General features: G+C 36.3%; 1 protein-coding gene across 5 annotated transcripts in view; it reads right to left on the bottom strand.

Moving 5' to 3' along the window:
• Positions 1–20231, bottom strand: part of CNTN1 (contactin 1) — a 265155-nt gene that overhangs the window by 227565 nt on the left and 17359 nt on the right. For 3 of the 5 annotated variants that reach the window (XM_075744721.1, XM_075744711.1, XM_075744701.1), the window contains exon 2: positions 13271–13351. The exons of the other annotated variants lie outside the window; for them this stretch is intronic. The gene's annotated coding sequence lies outside the window, so the exon portion shown is untranslated. The remainder of the gene's footprint in view (positions 1–13270; positions 13352–20231) is intronic. 5 annotated transcript variants of the gene reach the window in all.

Raw genomic sequence — 20231 nt, 5'->3', positions numbered from 1 at the left:
CACAGCTGTCTAATAATTTCTTTGCGCAGAGACAACACATCTCAGGGAGAATGTTATTCTAGCATTAACTTTTTATTATATGAGCAAAACCAGATGATAGCAGCTCACGTTAAACACAAGAACAAAACATAGATGCTGTATTTATGTTAGCACTGTGCCTTAGTTTCTGTTAGTAAACAAAAATGCAAACACACAGAGGTTTTAGTGTGTTTATAATGTACATAATATTTAATCTGAGGCATCTGATATTTACCTTGGCTGGGTGGATGCTTTTTGTTCATTCGACAGAAGAAAATGATGATGAGGACAAATGTATTATTCTGTTACAAGCAACTTCTTACAGCATTGCTCATTTATTATTTTTTATAAATTCCTACTCCTGAACACTTTTACCAGGTTGCATGCAGTCTAATACTTACATTTTTAGCTAAACCCTCGATCATTGCTATTTGACCTAATTTATTTCAGATCTCAAATGGAAAATTCCAAAAAGCACAGTAAGAAAAAAAAATTTAGAAGAGATAAGACTATTGCAAAAATAACATTTTAACTTTACTCTTTTCACAGCAAAACACTACCCTATGTAATTAAAAATTCAAATCAAATCTCAAAGAACTTTAATTAAATTCTCTGAATTATCTAAATTTATTTAAAAAGTGGTTCCTCAGTGGCCTGAAACTCTGGATCATCAATGCGCTAAGACAAACAACTAGAATTTACATGCTAATAAAATCACATTAAAAGAACAGATAAGAAGAAAACAGTTTAAGGGCTCTGAAAAGACTCAGTGTTTAATACCTAATTCTTCTTAATTTTTCCTTTAAAATGCCAATTAATTTACTGATAAAGTATTTCTAATAAACCACTATATTTTTACAATACTGACTTTCTTGTAATATGTAAGTATGCTTATCTACTTACAAATTGTAGCACCACATTACTGCATTTTCAATATGATATCACAGCACTCCAGAAATAAAGGGCTAAAAACTCTCACATGAAAACTAGCAAAATTTTGTCATGTGAAGAAATGACTAGAAGAATTTTAGCATGTAGATCTCTATTCACCTTATACTTAAAAAGTATGAAGTACCTCCACCATGGTACCTTAAGTACAAGTACCAGCAGCCTCATATGCAGAAAAGCAGTGAGGAAGTGTTTTAACAGGTCACAGGAAAAATTCTGATCATCTTTTTTTGTCAAATCACATTTGAAACCTCAATAACCACACAACGTAAAGAAAGCCAGTGAGCAAAGATCACTAGTAAAGCAGAAGTATTTCTTACTGCTAACACCCCTAGTCATATGTCATTTTGCATTAACTGAAATCTTCAGTCAAAAACCAGAGAAGGAAAGCCAGCGAGGAGGGCAACAACAAAGCTGCGGATTGCAGTGAATGTGCCAGTGTCACACTGCACAGATCTCCCAAACTGAATCGGGGAATACTCCTGAAATAGCAAGGCAACGCGACTGGAAACACCATGCAAAGCGGGACAAAAATCAAATGTTTAGCATGCTCGGGCTTAAAGATCAAAAGTTGCATTTTCCTGCTGAGCTCTCTGCAAAGCAAGCCAAAGGCAGCTCCCATCCATGAGGTACGCTGTGCAAGCTGAAGTCTCTCCTTTACACCGTGTTGCTCTGAATCAGTGGAGTAAATTCAGGACAAGCTACACAGCACGACAGCATGGACTATGGGCTAATCACCATAAAACAAAGCCATCACTGGCACCAGCAGCTCATAATTTACAAACATGTGACTAACATGAACATAGTAATATCTTTGTTCTCATTCTGAAGCAGTTATCAAAGAAGATTCAACGCGGAAAACTGACATAAAAGCACGTGCAAGTAGAAAACTCTTCATGGGGTTTAGCTGAACAGAGGCTTCAAAGACTGGAGTTTCTCATTTAGGGACTTTGTATCAGTATCAAAAAGAATAAAGTTCAAACTGCTTCACTGCTCTGAATCCCTGGAACAGTACTGAACTTCCTTTGAAAGGCATAAAATGGAATTATGCATATATTTGATTTTTAGAATAATACCAATTTAGGAAACAGGAAAAGTGTGACTGCACATTTACACTGTTACAATGTTAACCATTTCAGGAAGAGAAATTAAACATTGGCTTTTATTTGGGAAATAAGTTTAAAATTTGAAATTAAAAAATCAGCAGAAGCTGATTTATGACATCACAGTATCAAAATATTACATCACTCCCCTGCTTCACTAATCTCTAAGGCTCACTTAGGGGAAAAAAAAAAAAAAAAGGTGTAACCCATCTGCAGCTCAGATCTTTATTTCAGAAGGAAAAATACTTCAGTGGTCAGGTTAAAGCTGTTCTTTACACATCCATGAGCAGAAGAGAGCAGCCCAATGAACTGCACTCTCCTCGGCCGGCCCCCGGGAACACACAACATCAGATAGTTACACCCCTCGCCTACAGAAAGAGCTCTACAGCTGACTTCCTACAGTCATTCTTGTGCATGATGAAAAGCGAACCCAGGTTTGCTGCCTACCTGCTGAACTTGATTAAAAGTGTTAGAGTTTATCAGAAGGTAATATCAGGCTACACAAATCGGCATATATTCTGGAATGTGTACCAGGTAATTACACTGCCCTAAGAGAGGAGAAGTAATAATACAAAATGGAGTGGGATGTGTAATCTATGCAGGGATCTTTTTCCGTCCCTTACGCTCTCAGCAATTTTTAAAAATATTTCTGCCAACATATTGTTTTGTGTCAAATATAAACTGAAGCTATTTGAGGATATGGTCTTTGGTGTTCATGCCTCATGGTTATAAAATTAGCCTCAGATTCATTATTCTGAATATAAAAAGATTTAAATTTTTAAACCTAAAGAGAGAGGTGTGCATCTAATGCTTGGAGCTGTGTTTTACCTACGGAACATCTTGCATCCTGTTTGTGCCCTAGGAATTGAATTTTATTATTTTCAATAGAATTAACATAGTTTCTACAGAGGGGAAAAAAGAAGATAGATTATATTAAGTTTTTAATGCTGAAATAGATCTGGTGTGCAACATCAGCATGCAAGAATCTATACTCCATTTGTGTTTATTTTCAGCATACCATTCCAGAAATACTTTTTCAAATGGCCACAGTGTTAATATTTGGTTTTCATTTAATACATCCATATTGAATGGTTCCTGAATGTTCAAAGTAAATTAAACACATTCATTTTTCTGTACTTACAACTGTGAATTTCATTGTGCTGCAGTAGGCATTAATTTATTTTTTTTTAATGGGCCGAGGGGGAATTTAGGAACAAATATAGCAATACTTTTGGAAGTGGAAATCTACTACATTCTACTACAGAATTAAGAGCATAACCAAATCCATCTAAAAGTTCCTTCCAGATAGGCACAATTTTTGAATGATAGTACAAATACATACACACACATATCAACGAAAGCGTATTTTCAGCTTTCCAAGTGTACCTTCCCTGCTGCATGCCGCACTTAGCACTGCACAACTGTCACTCCAAAGGCCTTTCTGCATACTTTCAGCCTAACAAAAAGTCTGAATAAACCAGATTAAGTAACTACACTGGAATATTTAAGCACATTTACCACCTACTATCACCAACTTATTTCCTAAAGCACACCTCTTTTGGAGAAAGGCTGTTTCCAGTTCAGTTTCTTATTCTAAATGACACTCTGGCCCAGTCCCTCTCTCCCTTTTGACAACAGTGGGGAGTGAAGAGTATCACCCAGTTAACTTTTATGGCAAACCTGGGCTGAACTGGGGTGTGGAGAATATTGTTATCACGCATCTCCACTTTATGTAGTCTGAGAGCGATGATATCAAAACATAAGGGTAAAAAAAAAAGGGTTTGAATTCCCTGACCTAGATTTTGATTTTTTTTTTTTTAAAATACCTGGGTCTGACTCAGGCACTTACGCTCACTTTATGTTCAGAGAGAACTAGGTTAAATGAATCATTATGTAAATATGTCTGCTTCTCCTCCTGAGTGATTAACTCAGACACAAATATCTACCTTTTAGATGCCTAAATTGGGTTAGATGAATGTCAGTAACATATTTAAGAAAGCGTTCTGAGGGATCATGAAAACATCCCAGACTTCCAAAGGCCTGAGCATGGAACTGCAGAGGAACAGGGCTGCCATAAGCAAGGGAAAGCTAGCAGCAATGGCTCCGTACCGTGGACACTGTCCAGATTTTCTCAGCGCCTACCAAAAAGAAAATCCTTGGCATTTGAGATTCAACTGATGCAACTCTTGTCTGTTAAGAGGAAGTAGAAATCAGCTAAGTGAACTAATTATGGAAAAGAATCGCTGTGTAATTATTGAAGTAACCTTTTCTCACTTTCCCAGTTAGACACAGTAAAAATACTTCACAACGTTTCCAAGGAATTAACACAATTTGTTTCCAAAGTGTTTACAGAATGTTATTCTCAAAAGATTACATTTAATGAGCAAGGCTATGTGTAAAAGGAAAGGGAATACAGATAAAAGGAAAGCAAGCAAGCTCTTCTAGAGATTCTGAAGGTACTTGACAGTGTAGCTCTCTAGCAATCAAGCATATGAAAAGATTTAATAGGCATGGAGGTCAATGAACACTGGAGAAGGCATTTTTATTCAGTCAAGTGAAATCATAACAGTGCAACATAAGAGTAACTTGATTGGGATTCACGTAGCTTATTTAGTAATTTTTACAGCACAAATGCTTTTCCTTGCTCATTAGATTACTGAATTAGGTACTTCAACTCTAAAGGAGTCTAATGTTCCTCTGAGAACTCAGGTGAAATTTATGAATTCACCTGATTCTATTTTGAAAACTTCTCAGGAGCTGCTACAACTAATTGTTAAATGTAACGTTGTGCCAAGAACAACACTTTAAAGAACATGGGCTAGAGGCTTTGTCTAGCTACTGTGAAATGATCTACTTTTATTCTGGTATTTGCTGTGTCATACTAATTGTACTATGCTGAGGATGTTGCATACTGTCACTGTTTGTTCATCTACTGGAAAATTGCCAATAGAAAGAAAAATGGGAAATTGTTTTAATGAAGTGGCTTTCTGAACAATCTTGGAGGGAAATTCTCTTTCCATATGACTCTTGAGCAGCACCTCTATCTAACACTTCATCTGTATACTTCTGTTGTCTCTTACATCTAAGGATCTCAGAGCTTTTTGCCAATATTTATTACACTTCATGGCAATCTTGTAAGGAAAGAAAACAACCATATCACCCTGTGATAAACAAACAATAGGAACGTTGTAAACTAAGACAACATTATAATGGATTTAAATATTCCAGCAAAAAAAATTTAAAAATCTAGATTGCTTGGTGTTAGGGTTTCTTTTCCATATAGATTACATTAATTCTTTTATATATAGTTTTATGCTTCTGAGAAATTAAAAGTTTTCTAAAACTGATTTTCTATTTGGACTAACACAACCACTATTCTAAGTTTAGTGCTTTTCTGCCTAGGTCTCAGCTACTAGGCAACATGCTACTAGTTTCATTTTCTCTGCCAATATACTCCCATAATATATTATGGGAAGCCACATATGCCAGGGCCAGAGAAAGAGGTTTTCAGTAATACAAAATGTAGCTAACTCTTTCGGACAATAAACCACAAATTATACCTTTAGCTTCCTGCAATAGCAAAACAAAGCAATGACAGTATCACTAGGACATGCACATGAAAAAGATTCTGTGACCAAAAAGGCCATAATAACAGTTTAGTCTGATGTGCTGTATAATACATGTCACAAAACATCATCAGCAATTCTTGCATCAACTCTAATAACCTGTGATAACACTAGAACACAGCTTTTATGAAGTATTTCATCTTGATTAAGGTTAATCTAAGAGTAAATAACTCTCATCTTCAAAAAATATTTTTTACTGTATTTTTACTGCAATTTTTTACATTTGCAAATTCCACCTGTATGGTCCTACTGTATCTTTGTCTGCAAATTAAAAGGCTCGCTAACAGTAGTTATCTCTTCCCAGTGCAGGTAGTTACAATCTTTTATCAAATCACCTCTGAACTCCTCTTTATAAACTAAATAAATTGAGCTCCTTAAGTCAGTCACTGCAAGGTGTATTTGCTAGACCATGAAGCATTCTTGCAATGAGGTCTGTGCCTTCAGTTCTTTCACAGTTGTGAAGAAAGGGAAGAAACAGCAAACCATCGGACTTTCCAAACTCCATTTCTTTTGCCTCTATATGTGAAAGAACTATAACAAAATATCCACATAGTTTTCTAATAAAATTAACATTTATTATTTCATTTGATAGATAAATGAATTCTGAGACTTCTCATATGGGTGTATGTTACAGAAGTGGCACATCAGCCTATACATACCATGTTATCACAGAAAAATCTATCACCTCTACAGTAAGTGCTCCAGCCTACAGATACTCCAAAACAAATTTCCCAACTCTCATGCTTATTTAAGGGCCCGGAAAACCACAGTGCAATTATGTCTATCTCTTCCTAGTAGCTGTTATATTCTTTCATTTCTGAATGAACTTCCTAATTCTTCATGTTTAATTTCTGAAATTATTCAGAAGTTGAACAAAGACACAAGATGTAGTATTTCAAAATTCCCCATTACATTTTAAAGCAAAGACAGAGACTACCAAAATACACAAGCAAAATTTACAGTACTTACAAATATAACACCGATGATGTAGAAAGTAAAGCATTAACTAACCACAATCACTAAATACTTAGACAAACTATAACTTCAACAAATGCCTATGTAATAAATTAGTTAGAGGCAAAATAATCAGTCAAAATGAGAGACACCTGCCAGCTGATCAAAGGGCATTTATGTGCAAGGAGATTTAAGATTTTCATCTTAGTAAATATTCACTCAGAATATACAGGACGATCATTTTAAAATAAATTAAAAAAAAAAAAAAACACAAAACCAAAAGGCATGTTAGGCAAAAGTTGGAACTTCTATTTGCCTTCCCCCCCCCCCCCCCAAAACCCTCATTATTTTATACTAGAATAAGCTTCCAGAGCATTGCAGGACTTTGGCAATAATTATGGCTATTACGTATGTGGGCATTTTTTTCTAAAAATATTAGAATACTATACTAAAATTAATCACTACATAGAAGCAAATACAAACACTCTTTATGTTCTGCTTCTTGGTATTTTTTGTCATTACTGTTGCTAACACCAACCCAAGCAACTCTTGACTCAGAGAAAAAAACATAAAACTGCTAAGATGCAAAACACATCTCTGATTTGGGTGAGAAAGGATTATTCAGTTACTAGCACCAGGAATCAATCCCAGTAACAAGAAAAAAAAATACTCAGGTGTGCTTCGTGGGTTTTTTCCTTCACCCATCTGGGTGGTATTGACATCAAGATTAGCACATCTGTTTTAGAGGCTAATTCCAATATAACTAAACTAGACAGAGAGCAATGGAAATAAACAGAGAGTAATTCCAATCCAGGATGTCTCCTTGCTTCCACTGGCCTACAAATCTCATGTTAATAACAGTCTGCTATCAGCTTATTAAACAACCATGTGGAACTCTAGCCATCTGCATTAAGTGGAGCTATGCGATTCTTGTCAAAGGGGCAGGATATGCAGGGAATAGTCGTTCAAGAAACGTCCAGCTTCAGTCTAAATATTTTAACTTAAACTGTCTTCCCTCTATGCTTTGTTCTAAATATTGAACAAACTTCACCTCCACTGCATACCAAATAATGGCAGGACAGCTTTAAACACTGTTAAAACTTCCAAAGGAATGGTCTGCATACTTTAATTAAACTTCAAAAAGAATACTGATGGAATAGCTTTTGAAATTGCTGATCAAAGGAGTTCAAACAGTAGTATATGCCTATGAATTATACTTACCCAATGAGAGGATATATGTTCCAAGCATCTACCTGCTAAACCAGATCATAAAAAATTTGTTAAGGTGAAATAATTGACTAACATGCATCTAACTGACTAAACCCCATCAGTATTATAGGTACCCTGATGATTTCAAAAAGGAACCACCAACCTGTGAAAATCGTTCTCTGCTTGTGAAAATTTTTAAGTGCCTCAGCCAGCTTCCATCTTTCTTCCCCTATTTGTAAAATATATTGTGAATTATTTATCCAACTTCTAGTCAAAAGAGAATAGAACCAACATGCAAGCAGAATATCAAGAGATTGCTCACAGCCTCCTTCATGAGCTTGTATACACAAAATCAAAGTAGGAAAACCTAGCATCATTGGACCATTTATGTTGGAAAAGACCTTTAAGATCACCAAGTCCAACCATAAACCTAGCACTGCCAGTCCACCACTAAACCATGTCCCTAAGCACCACATCTATGCATGTTTTAAATCCCTCCAGGGATGGTGACTCAACCACTTCCCTGGGCAGCCTGTTCCAGTGACTGACAACCCTTTTGGTGAATAATATCCAATCTAAACCTCCGCTGGTGAACTTGAAGCCATTTCCTCTCATCCTGTCGCTTGTTACTTGGGAAAAAAGATTGACACCCACATGGCTACAACCTCCTTTCAGGTAGTTGTAGAGAATGATAAGGTCTCTCTCCTTTCCAATTTGCTAAGCTCAACTTGAAGTCTTACAGGTTACTCTGCTTTCATGACCAAATCATTTGTAAAAAAACAGATTTGGTTTCAAGTCAACACTGAATAAGTCATTTTACACACACACACACACACACACACAGAAAATCTGTATTTTTAAATCAAATTATTTTATTTTTGACAAAAAATATCACATTGTCCCTCTGATTTTCTTGGGCTTGAACCTTCAAAATCTAGTACTTACACTTAATCCAAAAAGTGTCAGACAAACTCCATGACATTAACATCACATGAATATACACTCACACACACACTCTTCCTGTTTAACAGTGCCCATTGAATTATTTAACTTTTGTAATAACTTTGGGATTACTGCTATTTAAAGTAATAATTACATTTCAACACACAACACATCGTATTTCTTCTCTGTCAAGAAAATCCTAAGGCTCTTTCATTTAATAGATTTATGGAGTATTAAATGCCATTAATGGAGCTCTCTTTAGTTGAAGAAAAAGAATCACATTTCCACAGGATTAGCAAACTTGAAAATATATTAAATCAACAAAAGCATTAGTCATATTCATCTACCTATATCTTTTCTAATGCTTTTTGTCATGTGATGAAATTCCTAATTCACCATTCATTTCCAAAAGAAACATGAATTACACTTTTGTGGCCACATTAAGTCATCATAATATTTACTTTATAAATGTTGCTTTATTAATAAGCACTTAGCTGTATGCTTGTATGGAGCCAAAATTAAATCATTTTCACAGCTGTCAATGTGCCACACAATTCTACAGTACCAGATAAATTCATAATCACTTTGCTGATTGTCAGCAAAACTACAATGGACAGTATTATAACTGCTGGCAAACAAATGTCACAGAGTTCTCTGAGAGCCGTGCTGTGCCATGACTGCTGCATGCAACACTGGCAAATCATATTTCTAGAACGGTTAACTACTACTCCCAGGCCTGTCATTCTATAAAGTATCCTACCAAGGACTGAAGGCCACATAAAAAATTAGATAATTGGCAATTAAAGCGTTGGGATATTGTAAGTAGTTCAGTTGTTACTGGGCTTGATCCAAGTCTGAAAGAAATCACTGAAAGACTCCCCCTGATGATGCAGGCTGTAAATAAAGCTATTAAAATAAATCCTATCCAAGTATAGGCCTGAAGTTGTGTTCTATATTTTATACATTTATAACTACTAAAAACAGCGAGTTGCTACCACTTATCAGTTTTATTTTTAGCACATATCCCTCTGAAATACTTAATTAGGTAATCTAATGTTCCACTTTACTATGACATTTAGCTGTGCAGAGACACCAATAAATGGTACACAAATTAAATGCATAGCAAGGCTAAAGTATTTTATGACACTTCTTCTCAATTCAAAAGACACAATAAACATGCACCAGTTCACAAAATAATCAAATACTGACACTCCAACAATAAACTAGGGCATCTAATACAACTGGTGATGAAATTAACAGGAACTAATACGCCAAAAACGTCTATCATTACTGCCTGTGTCATTTCATATCTTCTTTGTCTTTCTCATCCTTTTTCATTCTTCTTTGTTGTGAGCAAATGGCTTATTTTAGGGGTCATCAGGGATTCTCCATGTGCACACCCAATGTTTGACCTGTTTTAAATGCTAGTGCTTTCACTTAGAATAAATGTTACATTCTGGAACAATTTCCCCAGGACCAAACAGCATTTTTTCTCTTTAGTATCTGTTACATTAGGTCTTCCTCAGTAGTCTTTGTTTAAATATATGCTTCAAGGTCATTGCTTTAGAAATTCTTTTTACCCTAAGAAAGTGGAAAAGTTAATGTGACCTACTTTACAATACTTGATTGCTGACACTGCTTTCAAATGAACATCTAATTCATAAGATTAATGATACAGCTGAACAGTTTAATGGCATATGGGAATTATTTACCCTGAACTAAATGGGGAAGAAAAAAAAAAAAAACCAAAAACAAACCACCCCACACTCCACAGATGATACAGATACACAAAGGAGAGGTGTGTGTTACTGGGTAAGGGAGGTGAGGCATGCATGAACAAAGCCTGGAACCTTGTTATTCCAAAATGTTCATTTGTAGCTTCCCCATAATTTTTCTTAGGCACAGTTCTGCAGGCTAACAGGATTTGCCTCCTCCTTAATATTACTGTAGACCACCAAGATCCCTATGTGGCCCTGTCCACGTTACCACAGTTCTTAACCAGAATTGAAGATGAAGAAAAACCAAAAGCATTAGTTTATGGCAAAACCACCACCAATCTGCCTTTGCTGAAAGACATTCTTTCATAACAAAGCAACACTTTGATTTTATGGTATCACTTCTAAAACTATTTATGTGATTTATGTAAAATTACAACTGCAGCATATTTACAGTATCTAGGTGCAGTGTTGACAGTAACATCAGCGTGGCAGCATGGGAGAAACTGTTGCTTAATTGCTCAAGAATTTGCCCATAAGCCCAGGCACACTTTGCAGCTATTGTTGAGCCCTATTCTCCTAGACTGCCTTCTTAGCAATTAACCCAATTAAGTGAGTTTAAAGTTAGCTCATGCATGTTCACAAGTGCTAATAATAACATTTCTGATGGTGGAATAGGAACCTGCTGTTACGCACCTATATTGTCCTCAGTTTCAGTGGGATTTAGTTTGCTTTGAAGTTTTTCCCAAAACTAGGATGATAACTTCCTAAATCAACAGGATCGCCATCTGTAGCTCTCCAGGAGCTATACATTTCCAGGATAGTAAGCCCTAGGCAATGAGTGACTGACTTTGAAATAAACCACTGAATTGGAGAACTGGGGCAGGGTGTGGGGTGGGAGAACAAGAAACTGAAGTGGAATTAAATGACCAAGTACAACCCTATTTTATCCACAAATATATGCATAAATCTTATGACCAGCATGTGGGCAGTGAGCTACACTCCATTTGAGTTGGAGATTATTAAGGATGCTTGATGCAGTCTAGGACTGTGCTGAGAAAAGAGATGTGGTCCATTGCAGATCAGAAGGCGGCCATTCCTTTTTCCTCATTTTGCCAAGCAAAGTGTGTGCTTGGCCATCAATCTCACTGAATTTAAACACTAAGTAACATGATCAGTATAACTGTATCTACTCATATATATAATGCTCCCCTGTTTGCCTTTGAATACAGTCTCTTAAATCAACTGTCACACCTTTTACTCATAAAGGACTGCTCTTGAAGTGTTCCCTTGGACACACTGCAGTTCCCCAGGTATTGCAACTCTACTACTCATCTCGATTTGTGGACATGACCATTTGTGTGACCTGGATTTTGAGTTTGCTGCATGCTTTGATACGACACTTATGTGTCATGGCTCTGTAAATCAGTTTGGCAGTGCCACGGAGTAATTAAAAAGGTGGTCAGAAGCACAGGTACAACTCAAAAACCTTCTTCCTCAAAAACCCTTCTTCCTCTTGAATCAGAGTTCTGCTATTCTGGAGGATCTTCCTTGGGAAAGATGAAGTGCTGACATCATAGAGTCAATCCACAGTGAGTCACTACAACTTTCTTCAGCTTCAGGACAAAGTCCCAAAGAGAAATGTGAATTAACGGGTTGTTGGCACAGATGAATCCACACTCACCTGGGGTCAGGAATCAGAGAAAGTAATGCTCTGCCTCAGCCCTTAACTTGGAGCAATCACAGGTGACCCAATATATTCAATATGAGCAATACACTCGATATGGGTTTATAAGGCAATGAACCCAAATGAATGCCTTCTGTAGAATAATGCAGGACCCAGTTACTGATAAAAGATTTCCAGAGTAAAATACAAAAAACGTGTTCAGAGGGATGGGAAAGGAACATTGATCAAATAAGATTTTCCATGTGTCACTTTTCTGAAATCTCTGGCTAACCAATACAATACTCAGCAGTTTTTTAACCTTGGTATGTCCTTCAAGTTACTCTACATTATTATGGCTGTGTCTACACTAGGAAATTAAAGACACCCCGAACCATATTACCTGACACAGAGGTCAACTGCTGTTGAATAGCCCAAATCCACACTACTGCAATCCTTTATACAGCAGAGCCAAGCAGCCACAAACTGTCTCCTGGGAAATGGTTTGGGACCATGTTAACTCCTGAACTATGCTCATCATTGCTTCTGCCTGTCCCAGCAAGAAAACCTTCTAACAAGTTAGCAGGACAGACAACTGAGTTCCTGAGCACAAGAATATTCCCTGTCATTCTTCGATTAGCATAGTACCGATACAATGCAAGCGTCCCTAAATTCAGCTCCAGCAAGAGGTATGAAGACTGAACGTTACTCCTACACACTTAGATACTGGGCAGAACCAGTATGTCAAAAATCATGCAACTAACAGCTTCTAATTCTTACTGCACATTGGTAGCACCTAGAGTTTAAATGTCTAGATGCTACTTGTGAAAATTATATTTTTTTCCATTTAAAACCACACTTTTTTCTTTGATTACTCAGACCTTTGTCTAACCTCATTCATAATATTCAAATGCTCATCCTGCTGTGTACATCAGAGGAACTTCACACACAAGTTCAAAGTCACAGCAAGGGTAACCATGAAGAATTCAAGATGCTCCTCTTGATCTATAAAGCCCGTTATAATTTTGAACATTATATCTCCCCAATGTGATCTCAACACATAGATGCTAAGTGAGTTTGTGCGATACTCACCTTGCCTCAGTACAGTCAATACACTTGAAAAGGGAGATGCTCTTGCTGACAGTGCTGAGGTGCCTTAAAGCTATACAGCATCTGGAAAGAATAAGCATACAATTTTCACATGACAAGCATACAATGGCCATATGAATTCTTAGTTCATATGAAAAAGAAGCTAACAATTGAATTACTAACTGCAATGGCTTTACAAATAAAGAACATTATCAAGGAAGAACCATACATCAGGACTCCCACATCAAATGCATTCACTCTATGCTCACATGAGTGCCCCCTATGCTCTGCATTCACTGCATTCTCACATGTATTGTTCTCAAGGTACAATAGAAGTCATTCTCTGGTTCCAGACTACCTTCTCTGCTGACATTAACATCCATTCACAGTCATATCTTTACAAGAGAACATTTTTTTTAATTACAAAATGTCACTTCAAACTCAGCAGCCTTTTTGGTCTTTCCAAGGCAAACCCCCAAAATAGTATGGATGTTAGAAAGGAGAATCAGTAAGAAGTATTAATGGGAATCAAGCTATGTTTTCAGTCACCAGCAAAGCAAAATAAACTAACATTTTGAGATAATTGAAGTACTTTGCTGCAACTTGAACCTCGCTTATGCAGCAAACCATGACGACTTATGGTTTATAAGAGCTAGTAAGAGCTGGCATATCCAATGGAAATATTGCAATCTTCAATGTAAATCCAGGCAGCACTTAAATAAAAAAATCCAACTACAAAACAAAACTTAGATATGACAAATAGGAATAGAGCAAGCTTGTTTTTTTCTGTAGTATTCTTTTAGTGTAAGAGTAGAGTTACATTGCTGTTGAACAAAGTGAAGAAGCCCTGCGTCAGAATGAAATAAAAATACACTGTCAGAACCTTGTTCTACACAGAAATCAATCAGTCTTTAGAAGGTAACATTCCATGTTAGTTACTCCACAGAAACGGAGAAAGACATTCAAAAGATCACTATTATGCTGCTACTGTCATGAAGTTTACATCACATCATTAAAAAAAAAATAACTAAATTTAGTACAGTACTTGCTTTTATTAAAGATAAATCAGTTGATAGTAAGTCAAGTTTGACATGACATGGCATTTTTCAAAAAAAAGTTTAATTCTCTCTTAGATGGAGGAATATGACATTCCAACATTGCACTGTGACTCATCTACTTGACCAGAATGTACTAGAATAATTTGCCTCCATTTTAACAAGCAGCATACTGAGGCAATTATGATCAATTTAGCTGTATCTCCTGTCTTACAGCTCCTCTGGAATGTTCTTCTTGAGGAGTCTTTTTTACTAGAAATGTCACAGGGGCAATGAGAGGGGAAAAAAAGTAGTAATATTCCCTGGATATTACTCCACTATTTGAAGCATTGATTATATGAAATTAAACTACAAAATGCACCTTATGCAACAACAACAGAAAAACAACCTTGCCTCCTAAAACCTTGAACAGCCAGCAGAACTCTATGAAACCAAACCACTTATTTAAATAGATAGCTATTTTTCTGCAGTAGAGGTTTGGCCCATATCTTGGCTATAATGGAGCTGAAAACACTAATGGCCCAGCAGTTACAGAATCAATGTTTCTCCTAAATGATAAGGCAGAAAAGGTTGCAGAACATTTACATGTAACAGATACTAATCTATATAATCACTCAGTTCTCCATTTCCATGGCAACCATTAGAGAAGAGTTTTCACCCTGAAGGAATTTTTCTTTCACAGTATTACTGGAAAACTGCCATTGGAACAGCATCAGTTATTTGTTGCCCAGAGCACAGGAAATTCAAGGGCAGGTGTAACAACACTCTAACCTCAAGAGAGGCCAAGCCCACTGACCCCAGAGGGGAAAGTTAGGCAGATCTGCACAGCCTGGAGTATCTAACCCCATATTCCCGTTCACTTCCCTTCCCCTCAAAAATCCCACAAGTGGAAATAGGTCCACACAAGTTAGATTCATTTCACATAAATGAGACTACCATAACAAAGAGGCAACAAATTTGAAAAAATGGAATTGATTCCTTGTAAGAAATACCTGGTATCACCTAACAGGAGACTACAGCCTCTGATTCAGAGCCAGTTTGTGTAGGACCCCTGAGAGGAGAGTGCTGTTGCCGGCCGCCTGCAGCTGCCCAGCCCCACAGGGGGTTCTTGACCATGGCACTGGTGCTCAGGATACTTGGGGAAGTCGGATGCCGCTCCGCTTGCAGTCTGGCCAGTCAGCCTGTGGACTGAACAGCCTGAAGCAGCCAATGTTACCCTCACAAATAACATCATTTCTGCCACCGGTGGGAATTTTTCATTCTTCCTTCCTGACATGATTCATTGACACTTTATTAGCTTCATGATTTCTGTGTAATAAAAGCCTGGCTTAGTGACCCAATCTACTTCAACTGAAATACATGGCAAAAATTCCCATTAATTTGGGAGAGAAGATTGAAACCACGCATATCAAAGCATGTAACAATTCCAAAAAGAGTATGTGTCCCAAAACTGTATTTATGATAGTACAGAATACAGCAGTCCATTGTTTTTGAGGGTTTTTTTAGTAATCACTATATAGAGGAGCTGACAAAACCAAGAAAGCTTATGAAACAGAAAATGTGTAAGGCATAAAGCTTGCTTGGCACTGCTTAGGAATGACTATTCACACATAGGATATTTAAAAAAAACCCAAAACAACCAAAACCACAACACAAAAAAACCAACCGTTTTTGTAAATACATGCTTTCAGTGCATTTAAAGGAGTTGAGACTTGCACAAATATTAAAGAACTGTACTTCCAAGATGAAAAATTGTCATTTAATATAAGATTATTTTAAAGTAGTCAAGCTGTTCCTAGGAAGTTTCCTAGGAAGTTTCCTAGGAATATGCCCTATACTCATAAAATGTAAATCTCACAGTAAAATGTAGATCTCACAGGCATCTTCCTTAAGGACACTCCCCGGCGCCCCTTCTCCTGAAACACCTCCCAGATTTCATCCTACCTCTTGAAAGCTTTCCCATAGCCTCTCATGGCCTGAATTACCAGTGTGCTGATGCCTGCCAGCAGATCAAACAAGACAGGTAACTATTCTGTTTCATTCCACTCAGGTTAAATGTTTCCCAATGAAAATATGAAAAAATTGGTTCGTCAGACACTCTACAAGAAAGGTCAGCAGACAGGGCTACTTATTAAAGCCAATTGTGATATTTGCATATGGCAGAGCAGTATTTAACAAACCAGTGCAGAATCTGCACTCTTCAATTTTTTGAGGCAGATCAGCAGCTTTCATTAGGAAACGGGAATCATAACTACAAATTATTACTGTTCTCAGACTGAAGAGGAAATGAACACATCAGTAACATGAGCTTTTAACCCGTAATCCTATTATTCTATTAAAAAAGAAAACAAATTCTATTATTAAAGGATCATTTTCCACAACTATTCAAAACAGCAGGACAGCTCAAATCAAGGCACGTTATCATGCTGATATGCTCAGAGTTTCATTAGGAAGCATGCGTATTTTAATCTCTTGCCATTTATGTGTGATAAAAACCCACCAAATTTCTATTAGTGTGCTGTAACCAGTACACTACTACTGCAATATGTGACTCCTAGTAACAGATGTAACTTCTAGCTTGACACTATGACAAAATAAGGATTTTATAACAAGCATAAAGTGATAATTCAGATATACAAACTTACATTTAAATATGGTAATGGCAGTCAGTAAATACTAGCACTACTTATTATAGGTACTTATCTACCAAATAATGCAATCATCAAAAAATCTTTTGTCACACAGTCCACCTGGTTGTGAAGGTCAGCATCTCTGGCAGTTGCATCCACAGCAGTAAAAAAAAAAAAAAAAAAAAAAAATCCAAACAAGCCAATAAAAAAAACTGCAAACAAATAAAGAAAACCAGCTACAAGAATACAAAACAACATTGCTTCCCCATTGCCTTAGACTGGTTTAGAACAGGTAAATTAAGTTATCTCTGTGTGTTTGCTCTCCATGCTGGAATACAGGATTAGCAGTATACAGAGGTCTCTTATTTTTTTAAATCTTCACATTTCTTCCCCCCCCCCCCCACTTAAACAAGCTTCCATTATTGTCTCTTTGATTCTAAGATCACTTTGGATGATCAGATAGAAAATTAGCTGATATCACTGTGTGTTTAGTAAATTGTCTCGTTGCTAGGTGACAATATACTTCGGTGAAAATACATCTGTTTCTTTGACATGCCTGCTACCTGCAACAGCAGATGGAGAACATCAAATCAAAATATTTACAAGTTCTCAATTATAAAAACTGGAATGACTAAAAATTTTAAATTTTTAATAATATATATTGACATTTATCTAAAATGAGCATGTATGATTAGTATCTTTTGTTGACCTACAAATTTATTATGTGAAAGCATATTTGTCAAATACTCTTCGGCTCACCTTTTCCTTACACCTTTGTGTTACTAAATCAAAGTGAAACATTAAACTACCACTATGACAGAGATGGGAATAATTAATTATTTTTTCAGTCAACTAATTTTTATGAATGTTTTATTTGATAATTTTATGGTACTTCTTGCTAAATCCCACAAGAACCCACAAACAAAGTCTGTAAATAGAATTTAATTTCTCAGTACTGAGTAGGACAGAAATGTATTTCTAAGGAGCTGTCAGAGCTACTGCCTTCCCTTTTACTAAAAACCACAAGTTGAGTAAATTTCAAAATCTTCCACACAAATACTTAAAAGGAATGTAAAATTTGAAGAAAAATATTTTAATAACACCATTATGCATCCATTTTGAATCAATGATGGGAGCTGTTTTGTGCCTCAGGACTTCTAGACTCTTGGTTGTGCAGACAGCTCACTCAAATTTATTTGTATCAACAAAAATAATTTAAGCATTCCAGAAGGGGTTTTTTGTTTGTTGTAAGAGATACCTAACTGAAAAGCAAAAGAATGGTTTTGATTAAAAGACGTAATAAGTGACAGGGTTTTAAGTGATTTCTAGTGCATTCTTCCTAGAATTTGCCAAGTCATTAAAAAGGTGATCCGTTTTAAAAATTAAACTCTTCAGAGACAAATAAACGAAAATCAATTCCACATCCACACACAGAAAAAAATCAAGGGTCAACCCCTCTTTTGTTTGACTAGAATCATACACAAATTCAAGTTGAAACATCATCATCACCTCTTTTTGCATGAAATCCAATCATGCAAATATTTAATCAGTGACCTGTCAAACTCCACCTCATGACAGTATCAGCACCAGCAAATGATGCCCTGAGGTTTCAATATGCATTGACTTTTCTATTACTCCATTTAGTGATAAACTCAGAAATAGAACATAAAACATGACCTACTTCTTCCATCTTACGGTTTTCATTTAGTGCCTCTAGTGATAACCAGAAGACTACTCTCCAGGGGCCACATCAGCATCTGAATCAGAGAGGGAAAATGAACACAATCCCCAACTCTCAACAGTCAAAGCTGAAATTCAGTCCCTGAGAAAAGAACATCCTCGCACATATTGTACAGGACAACCATCTGTCCGAATGTGTTGATAGAGAATGGTCTTGTTTGAACAGCTACCAAAATCCCGAAACAGAACATAAAATTTACTCAAAATTAAACATAGGGAGTATTCTAAAACTACCAACCTATTGCATTATGAAAAAAAGAAGAAAAAAACAAACAAATCACAAACCAGCATTACTTATGAATTTAAACTGAAATAGATCTTCTTGTCACCAAGCAATGAAATTCAATAGAGTTCTTTCTCCTTTGCATCTATGATAATTACTCAAACTTCGTTCTATTTTTTGACTCTGTTTACACCTTTCAATAGCTTTAAGTGCTGGGAAAAGGGAAAAAATAGGACTATAATAACATGCACCAACAAAAATAGCATGCTTACAAACCTCCACCCAAACATCTAAAGGCATTACTTGGTATATCACTCATACAAGGACCAGAAACCCGTATCAAATGGGTTCACAGGAGATAAAACACTGTGCCCAGAAAGATAACAAATACAAGCACTGTCTTTTGGGGATTATCTGGTGAGACTGTGCATGTCTGTGAGCTAAACTAAGCTACAGAGGCAGCTGAAAGGAGATAAATGACACTGGCAAATAGTTTCAGGGAACTCGCTTTTAAAGGACCATTGAGATTTGCACCGTTCAGACAGTAATCGTGGGGTCAGTGTGTTCTTCCCGATTCTCCTGAAAGTGGTTTTTTTTTCCAGCCAAGGACTCAGAGTTCTTCCAAACTAAATGGTGCAATCAGGTACTTCCATTAAAATATGGAAAAAAAAACCATTAAACTGCAAGGAAGTTGGTATTTTGAGAAAAAGAAGTTGGCATGGTTGAGTCTGTTCACATTAAAAAGAAAAAATAAACTAGACACTCAAAAGCAGGGAAAAAATAGCCCCTTGCAGGGTGACACTTAAAAGCTATTCTTTGTCACCTTCCTCTTCTGCTGCTCCTTATATGAAGAATTACATCGACTAACTGATCATACAAGAGTTTTAGAAATCCTGTCCTAACCTATCAGTATTTAATAAAACCAAGATATAGTTAAGGTGATTACTTAAGTAGGAAACAACTTTTAAATTTTTCAGGAGCTCATCTACTAAAAAGTATATAATTACTCTCTGCTTTTTTCTCATAATGAATATATTGCTTCAGTGGCAAGCAACAGATAAAATCATCTGGGATATCATTCATTCCCTTGATCTATTAATATGTTTCAATAGTCAAACTAACTCAGAGAGCCATGAAATGGGTATTCAAACCTTTGTTGAAAATGCTTTACTTTTTCTACCCCAAACCTTACTCCTTTATAAACATCATATTCAATTCTACTCCAAATGAACAGATAATCTGAGTAAATACAATTTCTGCATCTTTACGATAGCAAAAAATCAGAATAAAAATCTTTAGGATTAATAACTTGTATG

Source organism: Balearica regulorum, chromosome 1, assembly GCF_011004875.1.
Source record: "Balearica regulorum gibbericeps isolate bBalReg1 chromosome 1, bBalReg1.pri, whole genome shotgun sequence".
In the NCBI taxonomy this organism is placed as follows: Eukaryota; Metazoa; Chordata; class Aves; order Gruiformes; family Gruidae; genus Balearica; species Balearica regulorum.
Note: the sequence above shows the minus strand (reverse complement) of the source record. Positions and strands in the feature narration are given on the sequence as shown.